The sequence below is a fragment of the Benincasa hispida genome, chromosome 2, assembly GCF_027475165.1.
Source record: "Benincasa hispida cultivar pf3 chromosome 2, pf3_genome.v1.1, whole genome shotgun sequence".
NCBI classification, from domain to species: Eukaryota; Viridiplantae; Streptophyta; class Magnoliopsida; order Cucurbitales; family Cucurbitaceae; genus Benincasa; species Benincasa hispida.
The window spans coordinates 13,580,716-13,591,962 of NC_143479.1; positions in this window are offsets into that span (position 1 = coordinate 13,580,716).

An 11,247-nucleotide genomic window follows, 5' to 3' on the forward strand; every position below is an offset into this window, starting at 1 on the left:
CGGGGTTTATGCTCCTTTATGTGGTTCTATTCTAAAAATGTAGAATTCGTCAATACAAACACTTTATTTTCTTTAGGATTGTAGAAGTAACCACCTCTCGTTCCTTTAAGGTAGCCTATAAATAGATACGATTTTGAACAAGGTTCCAGTTTCTTAGGATTTTTCTTAAGCACATATGCTAAGCAACCCTAGATCCTGAGATGGCGTAAACTACATTTACGACCATTCCATAATTCGAAAGATGTTTTCGTAACACTTTTAGATGGAACACAGTTCAAAATATAAGTTGCAGTTCGTACTGCAAAACCCCAAAACGAGCCAGATAAGGAGTCATAACTCATTATAGATCAAACCATGTTTAATAGGGTCCGATTTCTCCATTTTGATACACCATTATGCTAAGGAGTACCAGGTGCTAAGAGTTGAGATACTATTCTATATTCTATCAAATAGTTCTGGAATGTAAGATAAAAAAACTCTCTACCTCGATTAGATCGGAATGTTTTAATTATTTTATTTAATACATTTTCAACTTCAGCCTTAAACTCTTTGAACTTTTCAAAAGCTTCAAACTACTGTTGCATTAAATAAACATACCTATATCTTGAATAATCATTAATAAAAATGATGAAATATTCAAACTCTTCTCTTGCTTTAACATTCATTAGACCACAAAGGTCTGAATTGATGGAGTTGGCATTCAACATATGTAAGCAATTAAGGATAGTACTCTAATTACATCAATTTTGAAGGAAAGCATGCATGTTCATTAAAAAACAGAAATAGGGTTTATAGAATATAACCTCCGTAGTTTCCACCGAATTGCTTGATTCTTCTCCAATTTCTTCTCTAATCTCAGTAGTAGATCACCACCAAAGCTTTCTCTACTATCCTCAGGCCTTAGATTGAAGTGTGGTTTTCAAATTAAGGAGAATTTGAGGTGATTTTTGGAGAGTTTGAAGAAAGGCAGAAACAATTTTTTAGCTTTTGTGAATCTCAGAGTTTTAGTTTCATAAAGAAAAAATAGTTCAATAACTTCAATAAATAGAAGATGATCATGCATATGGATGAAACAAGAAGAAGCCATTTCATTTTCCATTTCCATATTAGTGGCATGATGTGGTCTTCAATAGAAAAAGTGGGATAAACCCATTATCCATTTTGTTTTTCATAAAATTGATTAAATTTTTAAAAGTAAATTCTGATTTTCAAAACCAATTTTAATTAAATTTTTTTTTATAATTTTAAAAATCATAAATCAAATTTTAATCCAATTAATTTCATAATTTTGAATTTCAAAAAATCAAAAATTTTAATAAATTAATTTTTAAAAATAATTAAACCAATGTAATAAAATTAATTTAATATTAGCCTCATAAAAAATTTAAATCATATTTAAATATTCTCAACTCACTAAAACCGTAATGTTTAATTCGTTAATTAAACATCGATTATATCAATAATAATCCAAACCTTAAACTGAGTTTGAATATTCAAAATTCTCTCAACACGCTATTCTAAGGTTTAATCCTTTCATGAGCTAGTAGAGGGACCTAAGGACCTATAGATCATGAGCTCCAACGATTTGAGATTAACTGGCTAATCTCTTTAAACCGAATTAATCACTATTCGTTAACTACCGAGACATATCACTATAGTTCAGTAGTTGTACTATCCTCACTATAGATATATTTCTGTCCATTTGATTTAACCATAATCAGTAAGTTAATCCTTCCCAGGTCTTTCGTATTTACAGCTAGGTCAAAATTACCATTTTACCCCTGTAATACATCTTGCTCCTTAAGTCTCCACTGATCCTCTATTGAATAATTTATTTGTGATCCAACTAATAAACCAAATCCCTCTCTGCCATGAAAGGGCGGGGCCCCTTTGTTCAAGACCAGGAGTTAGTACTTAAGGGAAAAACCTGTATGCACCTAAGATAGGTAGGAGTGAATTCCTTCTTGCAAGACTATGTCCCCAACTATTTATCCGATCTTAACCCTAAAATAGGAGACTTATTGAGCGGTGATATTGAACCACTCTCACCTATGCAAATTAAAGGATAATCTCGTATAAATAAGAGTTCATAGTTAGCTCAGGGTTAAGATCAAGTTACTTTATGACATCGAATTGAAATAGTCAGCTTTAATAGTAAATGGTCGTTATAAAGAAAAGTGACTATTTCATGGTATGATCTTATACAAATATCTTTTGCATAAGATATCCCCAATCACATGTCTCTACATGAACGGTTTTGGGATCACATCATTTGTATCAATATACAAAGAGGTCCGCATCAATAGTGTCCCCAAGATAAGGTACCCAACCCTATCCATATATTTATGGAACTTTTTGACTATATACTAAAACTTGATTCTCTTTTATGTCTCTGCATAAAGTTTAAGTATTTATATTATAGTCATGGGTTAGTTTATTGGATTTATAAAAGAGTATAATACAATAACACCTTTATTGATAGAAATTTCAATAATAACTTTATTGTGAATAAATATGCTTAATGTTTACAAATTGCGAGTTTTAGGACATTCCCAACATAAATGTACAAGTTCCAAGGGCTCTTTGGCCCTATGACCTTTTCCAGTAAAATATCTTTTAGTCATTTTGCCTTCAAGACATGACTCACACACAGGCAAAGAATTTTCTTCTAACTCGCTTAAAAGTCCATTCTTAACCAATCTTCCAATCATATTGAGATTAATGTGTCATAACCTTAGGTGCCAAAGACGAGCATTTTCTTTAGGAGAAATTTTAAGTCTTTTATTTTGAGTTACTGCATCGAAGTCCTCCCATTTAACAGCTGAGACGACGTATCCAGTTCTAACACGCATCGTCATTTACCCAGCCTCCAGTTGCCGCCAAGAACTGATTCCCTGAAATGAAGAACAAACATGGTTAGTGGCGCCTGAATCAATTATCTAGGCAGAATCATCATTCTCCACTAAACAAGTCTCCAATACAAGTAAATCATATTTATCTTGCTTGGCCTTCTTCTTTTCTACCAAGTATTCGAGAAAATTCATCTTTCAGTATTTTTCATGGTTGCAATGGGAATAGATTCCCTTTGCAGCCTTGGTCTTCTTGCCCTTTTAGGTAGCAACTGGTGAGTTAGGTTTCCCCTTTCTACCTTTCTTCTTCTTCCACTTTTGGTGCCTAAGGAAAAAGGCACAGATTTAGTTCCAGATGGCGATCCTCTATACAACTTTTTAAAGGATGAGGCAACATTTGCCTCTCTCTTTTGCTCCTTGCTATTCATCAAGGATTGAAAAGTTTGTAGCTCATTAAGCAAGATGGTCAGATTGTAGTCAATCATGTTCATAATAACATTACTACGGAACTGCAGGAATCTTTCAGATAAAGATTCTAGGATGAAGCTAATCTAACTAGCCTCATCAATGACTGACCCATTCATCTCCGCTATATTGAAGTGGACCATCATGTTAATAACATGTTCTCTAACAGATGCCTCTTTTTGCATACAGGCATTGAAGATGTTTTTAAGAGCGTCGCATATGAACTGTGTGAACGATTGTCCGAACATCCCCGTGGGGACTTCATGATCTCACAAACAGTAATCATAGGCTCATGCTTCTTGGCCAAGATTTCTGAAAATCTTGCCAAAATATATGCTTGGGCCTTTTCATTTGCCCTTATCCAACGCTCGTATGCTTCTCGAACGTTTCAAGTGGCATTTTGAAGGAAAAGGAGGACAATCCTCCATTAGGAAAAATCTCAGGTCGTCGATGATTAGTATTGTGTTGACTGTGTTTTTCTGTGTTGTATAATTTTCGTCGGTAAGTTTGTCGGTAGAGAGTAAATTCAATGTTGAGAATGTCATAATGAAATTTGCAAAAACATACAATTTATTTATATTATTATTTTATGCATTCACTCATTTGGAAAAACCAATCAAGTTTAGCAAATTTAGTTAATGCACCCTATGTGACATCTATTTTTCAATGATATTTCAGTGAGGTAGGACAAAATCCACATAAGGTGATTAGGTGCCCCTTCTCTAAAATGAGACATTCTCAACCAATATATAGAATTTCTTGTTACTGTAACTATCAGTTCATTTGCTATTGTAATTTATTGCAAATTGGTTCGAAGTGGTTTGGGTTGGTTCGAGTTGGTCTGGTCCGGTTTTGAAGCAGTGGAAGCAGTTTTAGGATAAAATTAGCATACTTATTGTAATTTATTGCTTTATCTTATCCTAAGGACCAAATTACCAGTTCATTTGCTATTTAAATGCTTTGTGGATGTCATTTAGATAATCCTACCATGTGTTAAGCATGTTCATGCATTTTAATATATTATAAGCATTATAATGTATGTTTTAATGCATGATGTTTATATGATTTCATAAGTTAATTAATATATTTTGATATATTAAATATATGAAATTTGAAAAGCATGATGCATGACATTACTTAGGTAAATATAAAGAGTTATATATATTAATGTCTTGTATATGCTTAGTGGATTTTTATGAGTTGTTTAATATAAGTGTTATATTAATAAAGTTGAAAATCAATTTTCATTGAGCATGACACATCCATAGTTTAATATAATTGTTATATTAAAGTCATGAAATGCATGTAATATGGTTTTCTTGTTAATTAGGATTTGATTGTTAATCAATTAAACCACAGAAAGCATGATTGTAAGGCTAATAATTAATTTTGTAATAGTTGTAAAATTGATATTTAGTAATCGTCAACCTATAATAAAAAGTTGCATGCAAACTCTAATCTTAGGGAATTGGAATTAATTTAAAATGTTTAAAATTAATCTAGACCTTAGATCACATTAATTCTAATAAGATTAGAATTATGTCCTATTTGTTTTAATAGATTTAAAATATGATTAATAGGACAAATAGGACTTTAGGTTATAAGGGAACTTTACCGGTGAAGTTTTGTCTAGGTTGAGGGTTCTTAAGATGAGTATTTACGGAACACCTCTTATCTGGGAACTGACCTGAAGCTTGAGTTGAATTAACCTTAGTCCTATTAGCATGCAATGTCACTAGGTTAATTAAATGGTTTAATTAACCTAGAATATTAGAGTAAAGACCTTATTATAAGAGTTATAATAAGCATTGACTTAGATAGATTCATTAGAGGAAATTTAATTAAGTATAATAAAATACTAAAATGGTAGAACACTTTAGTGGGAGAAAAATGCTATATGGGATATAGCAACTTTTAGCTCTCACGTCTCTAAGAGTTCATACTATGAGATCCATGCTTGGCTTTGTGTTTCCTTGGGCGTGGCCTCCCTTCGGAAAGTGTTTGCATGGGTCAATACCAAGGTGAATAGGGAAAGTATTCATAGTAAGTGGGAGAAGTACGAGTGTCAACGTATCCTACGGTCTCCTCCATTAGGTTGCACCGTAAAATTTTTATGGTCCATCTGCGTGTCGTTTTGGAGTGACCACCCCTTCCGAGAGCCTGATCATAAGATTCAGAACAATGTAAACTCCAGTAACGGATAAAGTTTCTTAGGTTAATCTTCAACAGTTATCTTGATGGAACTAACATATGCACAGCAGAAGAAAAACGGATCTAAAGTACTCTAATTAGGTTAATGACAAAGGATAAACATGCATTTAAATAAAGTAAAAGGGGAAGTAGAAATACAATCTTCGTAAACTTTGAATCTTTTTCAAATTAGCTCCAATCTCCTCATGAATGGTTTGTAGACCACCACGAGATTCTTCTCGACTATTCTCCGACCTTAGAACGTCATATACTATTCGAAACCGAGAAAACCATCAAAATCTTTAATGTTGAATCTGGTAAGTGCTAATTTGAAGAGGAAAAGGTTAAGTCTTTGAGTGAAAATTGTTATGAGATTATCACATAATCTCATCAATTTCCACTATGGCCAAGAGTTCTAAACAATCATAAACTTTTTCTTTTAAAGACCATTACATGCAAAACATACAACTTTGAGTTTGATGAGAATTTGAAATTAAAAAATCCACTAACTCAAAGTGAGATTTAGTGGGGCAAGTGTCTTCAAATGAAGACAACACTTAGCAATGCAAAAGTTGGCATTTCCCATTCACAATTTGTTAGATCTTTCCACTAACTTAGTCAATAGTCAAAGTTTGACTCTCAAAGTCCAAAGTCAACAAATTTGACTTTTTTTTTTACTTTCAAAGTCAAAAGTCAATAATTTGACTTTCATTGCATTTTTTACCTATCCAACAATTTGATATTTAATGTAATTTTGACCAATTCCATTTAATTTCAAAATTAATTCCAATAATCAATTTTAAAATTAAATTAATATGAAATAATTAATTAAACAGTTTAATTAATTTAATTTAATATTAAATCCAACAATAATCCCAATGAATATGAATCTCAATTCATAATCTTAATATTTAAATCTTATTTAAATATCTCCTATTTTCTCTCTTTTTATGTTTAATTCACAATTAAACATTAGGTTAAATATCGTATATATTTACCACTTTGCTCTAAAAATCGAATTTGAACACTTCAAATTCGTTCGTCACACTGTTCTAAGGTTTAGTCCAATATGAGCTAGTAGGGGGACCTCATGGACCTAGAGATCATGGGCTCCAACGATTCGAGATTAACCGGCTAAACTCTTTAATCTAATTAACCACTATTCGTTTACTACCAAGTCATTTCATTAAAAGGTCAGTAGTTGCACTCTCCTCACTGTAGATATATTATGTCCACTCAATATAATCATAATTAGTAAGTTAACCCTTCACAGGTTGTTCGTAATAATAACCGGGTCAAAAGTTGTTTTATTCTCGAGATTACATCTTGCTCCTTAAGTCCAACTGATCCTTTAATGAATAAATGGTTTGTGATCCAATCACTAAACCGAGTCTCTCTCAGGCCAATGAGAGGGTGGGGTGAAGGAACTCTTATTCAAGAGTACCTACATGCGGAAGCGGATCTTTCCAATTCATTGTGACAGAATTACCGCATATACATTCAAACATACTTTCATAATGAAAAGAGATCAAGAAATCATACCAGAAGAAGATTTCTTCTTTACAGCGAGTCTGAAGCCCAACTGTCTACCTCAAACAATCACCATTCAGACAGAAGGAAACAGAGAAGACAACACCACTCAGAGCTTTCAGTATTCTTAGAGTGAGAATCCAAAGTGTGGGCTTTGTTTGGATTTAGTAGAGGGAAGGAGGAAGAGAGACCGTACACAACAATCATGGGAGATACGATCATCTATCGCATAGACAAGATGATTGATCGTTTAGGTGAAGTATATGATTGTGTAAGAAAATTAAGCGATCGTCTAAACGATCATGTAGGAAAAGGTAAACGATCGTCTAAACAATCGTGTAGGAAATGGGTGAGGGATCGTCTGAACAATCGCATAGAACAAACTAAGTCATAGTCTATACGATCATTTAGTAAATATCGAGAGCTAAACGATCGCTTAGGAAAAAGGTAAACGATTGTTTAGATAATAGCGCGTGACAGTGTAATCGGTATGCGATCGCTTAACAATATCGTATATCTAAGCAATCGTACAGTCACTATCGTATAGGCACTGATTTTAAACAATGACACTATCTTTTCACAATGTCCATGCACACCGAGATCAACACACCATCCAACTATTTATAAGGCACTCATCCGTTATTTAGAAAAAATGAGGCACTTTCCCATTTCCTTTATAACCATCCAATGAATGTGATCTTCTCATATTCATAACATATAATTAATATCATATATTAATTATAATATTTTCCACTACTAGATATTAATTTGGAGGAAATTGGATATAAATATGATTTATATTTAGTAGAAGAATAATATTATAATTAATATATGATATTAATTTATAAGTTATGAATGTGATAAGATCACATTCATTGGACAGTTATAAAGGAAATGGGAAGGCGCCTCTTCGTTCTAAATAACGGATGAATGTATTATAAATAGCAGACGGTGTGTTGATCTCGGTGTGCGCAGATATTGTGAAAAAGATAATGTCATCGTTTAGAAAATCAGTGTCTATACGATAGTGATTGTATGATCGCTTACATATACGATATTGCTAAGCGATCGCATACAGATTACACCGACGCGCGCTATTATCTAAACGATCGTTTACCTTTTTCCTAAGCAATCGTTTAGCTCTCGATATTTACTAAACGATTGTATAGACGATCGCTTAGTTTTTCCTACGCGATTGTTCGAACGATCCTTCACCCTTTTCCTACACGATCGTATACTTCACCTAAACGATCAAGCATCTTGTTTATGCGATAGATGACCGCATCTCCCATGATCGTTGTGTACGGTCTTTCTTCCTCCTTCCCTACCAAATCCGAACAAAGCCCACACTTTGGATTCTCACTCCAAGAATACTAAGGGCTCTGAGTGATGTTGTCTTCCCTGTTTCCTTCTGTCCGAGTGGTGATTGTTTGAGGTAGACGGTTGGGCTTTAGACTCGCTGTAAAGAAGAAATCTTCATTTGGTATGATTTCTTGATCTCTTTAGCATTATGAAAGTATGTTTGAATGTATATGCGGTAATTCTATCATAATGCATTGGAAAGATCCGCTTCCGCTCATAGGTACTCTTGAATAAGAGTTCCTTCAATAATATATATATTAAACTATATGTTATATCAACACATAATCTATAGTTTCTATTCTCTGACCAATGACATTTAATATAAATCTCATTTATATTAAATTTAATTATATGAATCATATTCAAATATTTATTTCCTCTCAAATAAACTTTATATTATAATGTATCAAATTCATTATAGTAAGTATATCATATATAATTAGCTTCAATTAATCTTAAATTTGATTCTCATTAATTCTCGTTGAGCTACAGAGAGGATCTCATGGACCTGTAACTTGAAGCTCCAACGATACATGAATAATTAATTAAACTTCTTTAATTAAATTATTCACCATTTGTTAACTGTTGGGCACTCCATAAAGATTGACAATTGCACTCTTTGTACTGCAAATATATTTCCATGTCCATTAGATATAACCAGTCAATAGTACAATGACCCTTCACAAATTGCTCATAAGTACAACTGGGCCAAAATTACCGTTTTTACCCCTGTAGTTACATCTAATTCCTTAAGTATCATTGATCCCTCTAATAAACAATAAACCATAGTTCAACTATGACCGAACCCTTCTCAGTCTAGGAGAGGGTGTGGCACCACATTGCTCAAGCCTCAAAATCAGCCCTTAAGGGAGCAATTTATCTACTTACCCCAACATTGGGGAATTAGTGAATTCCTTCTTATGTAGCTGTGTTCCCAACTCCCCAATCAGACAAATCCCAAAATGGTAGGCTTGTTGAGTCGGCGATCTGGCCACTCTCACCCATACAAATCAAAGAACCACCTTTATAGATGTTCACAACTCACTCAGAATTCAAGTCATGTTACCCATAGTCATCCTGGTGAAATGTAAGTCTCTATTATGGACGACGTTATATAATGAGACTAAATATTTCATGGTCTGATCTTATACAAACTCCTTTTTATAGAATTTTCCTGGTCACATGTCTCCACATGAATGATCAGTATCAGATTATTTGTAGCACTTTACAACAATTGTAACATCTACAAAACGAGTCATACTCGTAGTGTCACCATGATAAGGTATCCAGCCTTATCCATCTACTACAGACCATTTAGGTTATCAATTAAACATGATCCACCTGTATGTCTCTACATGCATGTTTAAGCTACAAGATGACCTTGGATGTTAGTTTATTGGTTTATGTTTAATGCAACTAATTTGGAAATAAAATATCACATATTTTATTACATAAATAAAATATTTGTACAATATAATTACAAACTATATGACTTTATGAGATTTAGGGCATCAACCCTAACAATCTCCCACTTGACCTAAAGCTAGTGGAGTGTACAATATATAAGTCAAACTAATATACAAAGTACACAAACAATAAACTAGGGCATAACACGCCTAGTACAAATCTTCCACTTGCCTTGGTCTAAACGTGGCCTGTTCTGTAGACTCATACTCTGCAGGTGACCTCAAACACCTTAGCCGTGAGAGCCTTTGTAAATAGATCAGCAACGTTGTGCTCCGAAGCTATCTGTGTGACGATCACGTCTTCTCAATGCACAATCTCTTGGATGAGATGATATTTCTGCTCTATGTGCTTCCCGTGTTTGTGACTGAGGCTCTCGAGAATTAACCACAACACCATTATTATCACAATAAAAGGGTGATGGGCTTTGACATGTCTAGAACAACTTCCAGATCAATCAGAAACTTCCTGAGCCAAACAACTTCTTTAGCAGCTTCACAAGTTGCTACATATTCAGCCTCCATAGTGGAGTCAGTAATGCACCCTTGCTTGGTGCTCCTCCAGACTACTACACCTCCGTTAAGAGTGAACATTAACCCTGATGTGGATTTCCTAGAATCCTTATCAGTCGAGAAATGAGGGTCCGTGTATCCTGTAAGGATTAAATCCTTAGAATCATACATGAGCATGTAATCCCTCATTCTCTGTAGATACTTAAAGATATTCTTAACGACGATCCAGTGACCATATCCTAGATTAGACTGATATCTACTAACTATCCCCACCGCATAGTAGGTGTCAAGTCTAGTACATAACATCGCTTACATCAAGCTGCCAATAGTCGATGCATAGAGGATCCGTCTCATTTTCTCAACTTCTTGAGGTGCCTTAGGACATTATTTCTTAGACAATATAACTCCATGCCTAAATGGTAGCAAACCTCTCTTGGTGTTCTGCATCAAATACTTGACAAGCATTTTGTCAATGTACGATGCTTGAGACAGAGCTAGCATTTTATTCTTTTGATCTCTAAAGATCTTAATTCCAAGAACAAATTGAGCCTCTCCTAAATTTTTCATTTGGAATTGGGTCGCTAGCCAGTTCTTAACTTCAGTCAGTAGACCTACATCATTTCCAATGAATAAGATATCGTCTACATATAACACTAGGAAAGCTACTGAACTGTTGATGATCCTCTTGTATACATAAGGCTCATCAATATTTTGATCAAAGCCATAAGATTTGATTGCAGTATTAAACCTTATGTTCCAAGATCAAGAAGCTTGCTTCAGTCCATGGACTTATTAAGCCTGCAAACCTTTTGCTCTTGACCATAGGTTATGAATCTCTCGGACTGCTCCATATAAATGGTCTTCTCAAAATTACC